We start from the raw sequence: 8,709 nt of genomic DNA, 5'->3' as shown, positions 1-8,709 counted from the left end.
TTTCTTTTTTTCCTTCTTTTCTTCCTTTTCAATTGCCTTCAATCACTTTTTCAGTTCTGCCCTCTTGGCAATGTACTGAAGAAGTTAAAACATTAGTTTACACCATGTACATAAAAGAAATACACCCAAATTAGAGCAAGGATTTTGTTTAGTTACCATATGACCGTCAATTTCAGATCCTTTGAAGCAGTAACTCCCTATTCCAATGCCTTACCCAGGGTGGTCCAGGGGTTGCATCTTCATTCTTGTTTTTGTGTTTTGTTTCATGAAAGTATACAATCATCAAGGCATAGAGACAGCCATAAATGGATTTTTTCTTTTTCAAGTGGTGCCCATGATAAACCCATATTTTGTGAGATATTTTGTGCTTAGTTTGAGTGATTTATTCAATCCTTTACCCACTTATTCATATTAATTGTATAGTTTTACTTTCCCTTCCTTATTATGTGATGAATGTGAAAAACATGTTTCCTATGCTTTAAAATTAATTATTTTAATTACCTTTATTTCCATTCGATGCCGTGATTAGTGTGTTGAGTAGTTTCAGATCTTCTAAGGCAGAATGACTTAAAGGATGGAAAAGGAAACGTACAAAAATGGAAGGAAAGTGCAAAATAGAGTTTTGAAGAAGTTGGCATCTACGCGATCGCATGGACGACGCGATCGTGTGCCAAGAGCGAAGAAGCAGCGACGCGGCCGCATGACTGATGTGACCGAGCAACTTGAGTAAATCGGATACGATGCGGACGCGTGACCGACGCGACCGCGTGATAAGAAGAACTCTAGATGTTGTGACCGCGTGACCCACGTGGATGCGTGACAGAGGCCTCGTACCAGAATTTACAGAATACGCCCCAGCAAATTCTGAAGCCCTTTTGGCCCAGATCCAAGTACAGACAGCATAGATTGAAGGTTATAAAGTGGAGGAATGCATCCATTCAGGGAGGCTCCGAATTTTTTTAGTCACTTTCCATGATTTAGATCTAGTTTGGAGAGAGGTTCTCTTCTCTCTCTCTTTAGAATTTAGGATTTAGGACTTCTCTTAGTTTTAGGAGTAACTCTCGATCCCAGGTTCAATATTCCTTTTACTATTTAATTTCTCTTCTATTTTTACTCTGAAGCTTTTATTTATGTTTGATTTATGTTGCCCAATTGCCTTATGAATATTTTCCATGTTAGATTTTACTGCTTTGAATGAATTTGAGGTATTCTAGATATTCGTGATTTTAATTTAGCTTTCCACATTCTTGGTTTTGGTTAAGAAATCAGTAACTCAGAGTTATCTCAACACAATATAATTGATAACTGTTATCTTTGCTAATTGAATTGAACTTCAATAATCTCAACCTTTTCTTAGGAAATAAATAGGATTCGAAGGTCAACTAATTAGTCCCTTGACTTTCCTTTGCTTTAGCAAGGGTTGACTAAGTGGAATTAAGATTCAACTTTCATTATTATTGATAAGAATAACTAAGTCTGGATTTCCAATTTCTCATACCTTGCCAAAGGATTTGCTTTACAGTATTTATTTATTTAATTGTCATTTAAATTATTTGCCATATTTATTCCTCATTCTCAAAACCCTAATTTTACCTTTTTCATAGCCAATAATAAGAACATACCTCCCTGCAATTCCTTGAGAAGACGACCTGAGGTTTAAATACTCGGTTATCAATTTTAAAGGGGTTTGTTACTTGTGACAACCAAAACGTTTGCACGAAAGGATTTTTGTTGGTTTAGAAACTATATCTACAACGCGAATATTTTTGTAAAATTCTTTACTAGCAAAAATCCTAACGTCAAAATGGCGCCGTTGTCGGGGAATTGCAAATGTGTGCCTTATTATTGGTTATTGTAAATATTTTTCAAAAAAAAATATTTTTCTTTTACTTGTTTATTTGTTTTCTCTCTTCCCTCTTATTTCTGATATCTATTATGAATTCTCACCCCTCTCGATTTGAGTTTGGTTCTAATTTTGTTGAAGGAAATAGAAACCACAGCAGAAATATGCATCAAGGTCAGACCAATCAAGGATGGATGGAGCCAAGAGGATTTAATCAACCCTTTAGGCAACAACACTCTCCAAAATATCATGGACAACAACCATTCTACAATGCATACCCAGCTGAAAGATATGGTGGACAACCTTGTAACTACCAACAAGCCCCACCCCGTGCCTATAGACCATCTTCTCAACATAACCTCGAACCACCACACTCACAAGCCTCTTTTCACCATTCGCCACCATACGATCCTTATCCACCCCAACACCATTCCAATTACTCCCAAGAACCACCACTCCCCCAAACACCATACCCATATCCATCAAAGCCAGAATCACAGGTTCACCTTGAAGAATCAATAAAATAATTTACTGCAACCCTTCATCAACTGGAGCAAGCAATAGTAGAGGAGTTAAATCAATTATCTTCTAGACGTTCAGTCCCTCAACAGACCCCATGGCTTTATGTGGAGAATCCAATGAAGAACGCAGTACAAAGAAGACGCTAGAAGCTCCAGTGAACAGCATAGAGCGTAACTTCATACTGGAACAAGTAGAGGAAGCTGTCATTGTAGAAGAAGAAGAGTTGGTTGAATATTTAGGAGATGCCGAACCGCCACTTGAATCCAGAGTTATGGAGAATTCCGTCAAGGATGTTACAATTGATGTTGAGGAGGGTTTTGCACCGCCTCCACTGCAATTATCTTATGAAGAACTGAACGGAATAACCCAGGACGCAGGCTTCCTTGATGATGATGATCGCGAGTTCTGTCCTCTTAGTGACGAACTTGCATCCGCAAGTGAATTCTTTGAGATAGAAGAATCTTTCCCAAGTGAATATGAAGATGATGCTAAGTTAGATTTTTCTCATCCTCCAATATATGACTTGAGCGATGATGAGGGAGAAATTGAAGACTCTGATCAAGATACGGTTGAAGTGGAAGAATTCACAGAAGATTATACGGGAGAAGAACTTACATAACCATTGGAAACACCTATCCCAAGGTCATTACCACCAATTACAAACTACAAGTGGGTAACACCTTTGCCTTTTATCTTTACTTTTCCACTTGAATATGGTTTACTTGAAACAGATGGCCAGCTTAGAGCTCTCTGCGGTTTTAAGAGGAAAAGGGATATGACTCGCACTCAGCGCTGGTATGCAAGATTTAATAAGGTTTTGCACTTCAACTTGAGGTGCGAGAATTGGTGTCAAGTTCAATTTAAAGGATCTTGGAAGCTGTTTGGTCACTGCAGTAAGAATTCAGATTACTCATCACCCGACTGGACCAATGTAGATAAAGACAAAGACGGGTGTAGAAGAAAAGTTTGGGATCCTGGAGTCTATTCTGATATTCATCACCCCGGGAGTTTGAAAATCTATTTGAAGTTGCTCAGAAGCTTCACATGCCTAGTTTGGGACCCCAGAGGCTATTGGCATTCCAAGAATTGGTGGAGATTTCTAGATGAATTCAAACATAAGCCACCATAACAAGAAGCTCATCCAATGTCCAACTTAAGGACTTTAACTAAAAGTGCTAGGTGGGAGACAACCCACCATCACTTTTGTCTATTTTGTTTGTTCTTGAGTTTTGATTGAACCTGGAATTTTGCATAACATTCATGGCATCTGCATTTGCATCTTTTTCTGCATATAAAAAAAAGGCGTGGGACGCGATCGCATCACTCATGCGATCGCGTCAGTTGCGATGAAACACCCCCACGCGTCCACGTCAATCACGCGGTCGCATGACCTGAAAATCGGTGTAAAGATCCAACGCCCAGAAAGTTGAGCTGGAATCGTGTGGCCATTGTGCTTTTCGCACAAAAGACCCACGTGATCGCGTCCCTGACGCGATCGCGTCACATGCACATACACTAATCCCACGCGACAGCATGAGCGACGCGATCGCGTCGCGCGAATTGCACACCACCCCAAAGGAGACAGAGAGTTGCGCTGACACGACGCTGAAATTGTGTGTTTAGCACAATGTCAAGCGATGCGATCGCATGTCTCAGGCGATCGCGTCACCCCCTCTTCTACCAGTTCCACACGATCACACGACCCAGGCAATCGCGTCATCCCCATTTCACCCCAACCACGCGACCGCGTGCCCCACGCGATCGTCCTAACCCCCTACCCCCTCCTCCCAAAACCCTCTCCTCCCTCTCTTCTCCCCCAACCACCACCCAACCACCACCACCATCCACCACCGCCCCGCCGACCACTCAGAACCAACCGCCAACCCCCCTTCCTCCTTCCCCCCTTTCTTCTTCTTTCCCCTTTCTCCCCTCACCGCCACTGCCCCCTCCGTGATCACCCTCCGCCGCTGCCACCCTTCGCGTCGCCCACAGCAGCCGCGCCACCTCCAACCACCACCATCCTCACCCCCGTCCCAACCCCCTTCCCCCTACACCTACCTGTCCCGAAGACCCTGCCCCCTAACCCGCTGCCACCGCCGTCGCGCTATCCTCCGCTGCCGCACTGGACGCCACCACCACCACCCCCAGCCGCCTCTCTACCCCATTCTCCTTCTTAGCCCACCAGGTTCTGCATCACGTCCCTTCTATCCATTCGTAGTTCGTTCATATTTTTCTGTTTCTGTTCATCATTAGGATAGATAGATATGCATGCTGTAGTGGATTTTTAGGTTGTTAGGTAGCTTAGGCTGTGGTTAGTGGATTTAGGTCTATTTACTTGCACCGTTCGTGTTTATTGCTTTATGTTTTTACAATCCTACTACTACTCTGATGTTAGTTCATATGCTGCAAATTCTTCTTTCATGCTGCTCTTTACACTGAATTTTCATGATTATATTCCTTATATGTAATTGTAAGCTTTAATTTTAATTCATATGAACTATTTGATTGTTGTTTATTTTCTGGGAATATCCATTTTTAGCCGGAATGCTGCCCAAATTTCTGTAAAACGTTCTCATTCATGTTTTGGTTTGGCATTTTAAACTCTGTTTTCCTCTGCTTTACCCAAACCATTTCATGAATGCCAAGGCAAGCTTTATTATCCTTTTTGATTTCCTGGTTCATAAACTGCACCTATGATGTTTGATTCTAATTTCTACTTCCTTTATATTTACTTGAATCAGCATCAACCTGTTTTCCTTGTTTGGTTATGAGTTACTTATAGTTCCTATCTGTGAATCCTTGTTACTTGGAATTTTTCATTATGTCACTTACCTTAACCCAAATTTTATCCTACTAACTTACCAATTCTAATTTCCTGAACTCTTTTTCAACACTAAACAAACTAACCTTTTGAAACATTTTCTCTAGCTTTTCAATTCTTTTAACCTTCTAACCATGGCATAATGATAATTTTTCTATTTAACATGAATTCAATTACATTTTGGATTGTGAATTTTTCCTTTTGAACTTTTCACTCCTATATAATCCTTAATGCACATTTAATAAACTCATTTTCCTTATTTTATTTCTCCCTTGCCACTTTGTATTTTCTTTGACTATATGCCTATTTGCTTTCCTATTTTTATATATCCTAGTTTTTCATTTTTCAGGATGTCTGCCTCCCAGAGGAAAGGAAAAGGCAAGGCTAATACTGGCAAGCTTAAAAGAGGAGAATCCTCCATGTCCATCATCGATCTGATGCATGACTCCTCCTGGAGGGAGAAGAACTTTACCCAACAGGAGAAAGCTAACCAGCTGCTCCCTGCCAATGATCCAGTGAAATTTGCAAACCGGTACTGTGAGCTGAAGTATCCGGTGTTTGCAACCTCCAGGAACCTATACTTGGAGAGGACTCTAAAGATCCCAGGAGAACTCCAGTAATACACCATTGAGCAAATCAAACAAAGAAGCTGGTTCTTTCTGGAGAGAAATTTGGCTGAGGTGAACGCATCTTGGGTAAGGAAATTCTACTGCAACTACTTCTTGACTTCCCTGGATGTAGTACACCTAAGGGGAAAGCAGATTCTGATCACTGAAGAGGCCATAGAGGACATTCTATAGCTCCCACCTAAGTCCGATCATCCTGATGGCTACAAAAAGGCTGAGGAGGACATGCGCCTAATGAAGTTTGATTGGGATGCTGTTAAGGCGAGGATAGCCCTGGACCCGACTGTTCCTTGGGAGATGGGTCAGGACACCACCTTGCCCAAGGGAATCAAGAGGGTGTACTTAAATGATGAGGCTCGGTTATGGCATCAGATCCTGAGTAATTATGTGATGCCGAGTACTCATGTGACAGAGATTTCGGCTGCTATGATCACCCTCCTATGGTGTGTGATGGAGGGTAAGGACCTGTACTTGCCACGATTTATCCGGCATTATATGGCCAGGGTCCACGTCCGAGGCACTCTCCCTTTTCCCTATTTGGTGACACAGCTGGGCCGTCGAGCTGACGTGCCATGGGAGGATGCCGATGAGAGACCACCGGCTACGGACTGTAGGAAGATCATTCCTCACAGTAGGAACTTCCTAGCTTTGGGCTACAGACCACCACCCTTCACTGCTACTGATGAGACAGCCCCACCGTCCGCCGGACCCTCTTCCTCCACAGCTGCCCCTGCTGCCACCACTGCACCTGCACCTACCTCAAAGCCAGTGTACTGCCTCGTGCACCGCTGTCAGCTAGATCAGATGGAGCGCCGTAACCGGCACCGGTATGAGAGATCAGAGCGTCGCAGCAAGCGACGCTATGAGCATCTGAAGCTGATGATCCGACAGGGCAGTGACATCCCCTCCGAGCCTGACACACTATCAGAGCCATCAGAGGAGGAGGCGGATGAGCACGAGGAGGAGACTCATTCCCAAGAGGAGACCCATCCACAGGCAGGCACAGAGCAGGCTGCTCCCCAGGCAGAGGTTCCACATCAGATTGAGGCTGCAGATCCTGAGATCCCGATCCAGTCAGCACATCCTCTACAGCAGCCAGATCCTCAGCCCACCAGCACCGAGACTCCAGCTACTATTCCTACCAGTGATGACACCCCTTCACACCCGGCTTGACTGAGCATCAGGGACGATGCTCCATTTTAAGTGTGGGGAGGTCACCATCTCTGGCATATTATCTTGGTGAACCACTACAGACTCTTTTCTTTTATTTTTTGGATATTTTTCTGTATTCTTCTCTTTATTTTTATTTTTATTGTTATTTTCTGAGTACTTATACATTGCTACTTTTATGTATTTCTACTCTTTTTTCGGCATTTTGCATTTTTAGTTCATATTTTAGTTATTTAGTTTAGTTTGCAGTTCTAACTTATTAGCTATAGAGTAGATGGATTAATTAGTATAGTTTACCCTTTTGGCATATAATAGTTTAATTTGATCATAATAAAAGGAGTAGACTAGGAAATTTAAACAAGATCAAAACAATCCACACACTTTGTATACGAAGTATTACATCATGTAGTTAAGTTAACAACATTTCATCAAGGAGGAACACAAACTTTAAAGCCATTCAATATATTTTACATTGAGTATAATGGGAAATTTTAACTAAACCTACATAACATATATGAATGATATATGATTTATGAGTCTGAGAACATACAGCCTGTGAGTTTTGAGCTTAATTGTATGGTTACATTTAAACCATAATATCTTATTCCTGTGTGTTCCACCCTTCTTTTTTATTCTGGTGTTCTTTGCTTTGTTTTAATCCATATGTCCGATTATAGAATATAGGTACATACCAAGAGAGTGATTGAGGCCTTGTTTGATTTTAACTCACTTATCCCAAATAAAGCCTACCTTTTACATCACCCTTGTTAACCCCCTTGAGCCTTTTAATCCCTTTTGTTTTATAACCACATTACTAACCTTAAGCAGAAAAACAAATTAAAAAAAATCCCAAGTTAAATCCTTGGTTAGCTTAAGATAGAAATAGTGTAATTTTTTAAGTGTGGGGAAGCTTTATGGGAACATGGGTGATAGAAACAAAGGTAGAAAAGTTGAAAAGAATAAAAAAAAGAAATATATTGGGAAGCATGCTCATGTAAAATTAAAATAATTAATTACCATGTGCATTAAAAAAATGCAAATTAAAGCAAATGCACATGGTATAAGAACAAAATATGAGCATGTGACATAAAAAGTGAAAAAAATGTGGGAAAATAGGTAAAGAAGCTTTACTTTAGAAATTATGTATGTTAGGTGAGATCTTAGACTATTTAAGGATTCACTTATTAGCTCACTTAGCCTTATACATATACCCTTACCTTTACCTTGGCCCCATTACAACCTTAATTAAAGACCTCATGATTTTTGGTATATCTATATTTTATAATTGTTGATTGGTTAGATGAAAAACAAAGTTATAGAAAGTAAGGATAAAAAGAAGAATAGAGTGATTAACCCAATAAACACTGAGTGACTAGAGAGTAAACACAAAATCCAGTGAGGGTTCACTAACTCATTAACATATATCTCTGCTTAAATTACTAATTGTCTTGCAAGTTTATAAAATGTTTTTCTCTCCCATCTCAATTGTAAAAGTGCTTTATCATTATCTAAGGTTGGCTATATATATATATATATATATATATATATATATATATATATATATATATATATATATATATATGATTCCTTGAGAATGTGAATTGATCTAACTACATGTAAGCTTTATATATGAGTGAATAAAATTAGAATTGCATCATGCATTTAGTTAATTGCATTTAGATTAGAATTGCATTGCATGGCATTCAACCACTTCAAACCTTACTTTT

Source organism: Arachis hypogaea, chromosome 6 (genome assembly GCF_003086295.3).
Source record: "Arachis hypogaea cultivar Tifrunner chromosome 6, arahy.Tifrunner.gnm2.J5K5, whole genome shotgun sequence".
NCBI lineage: Eukaryota > Viridiplantae > Streptophyta > Magnoliopsida > Fabales > Fabaceae > Arachis > Arachis hypogaea.
Note: the sequence above shows the minus strand (reverse complement) of the source record.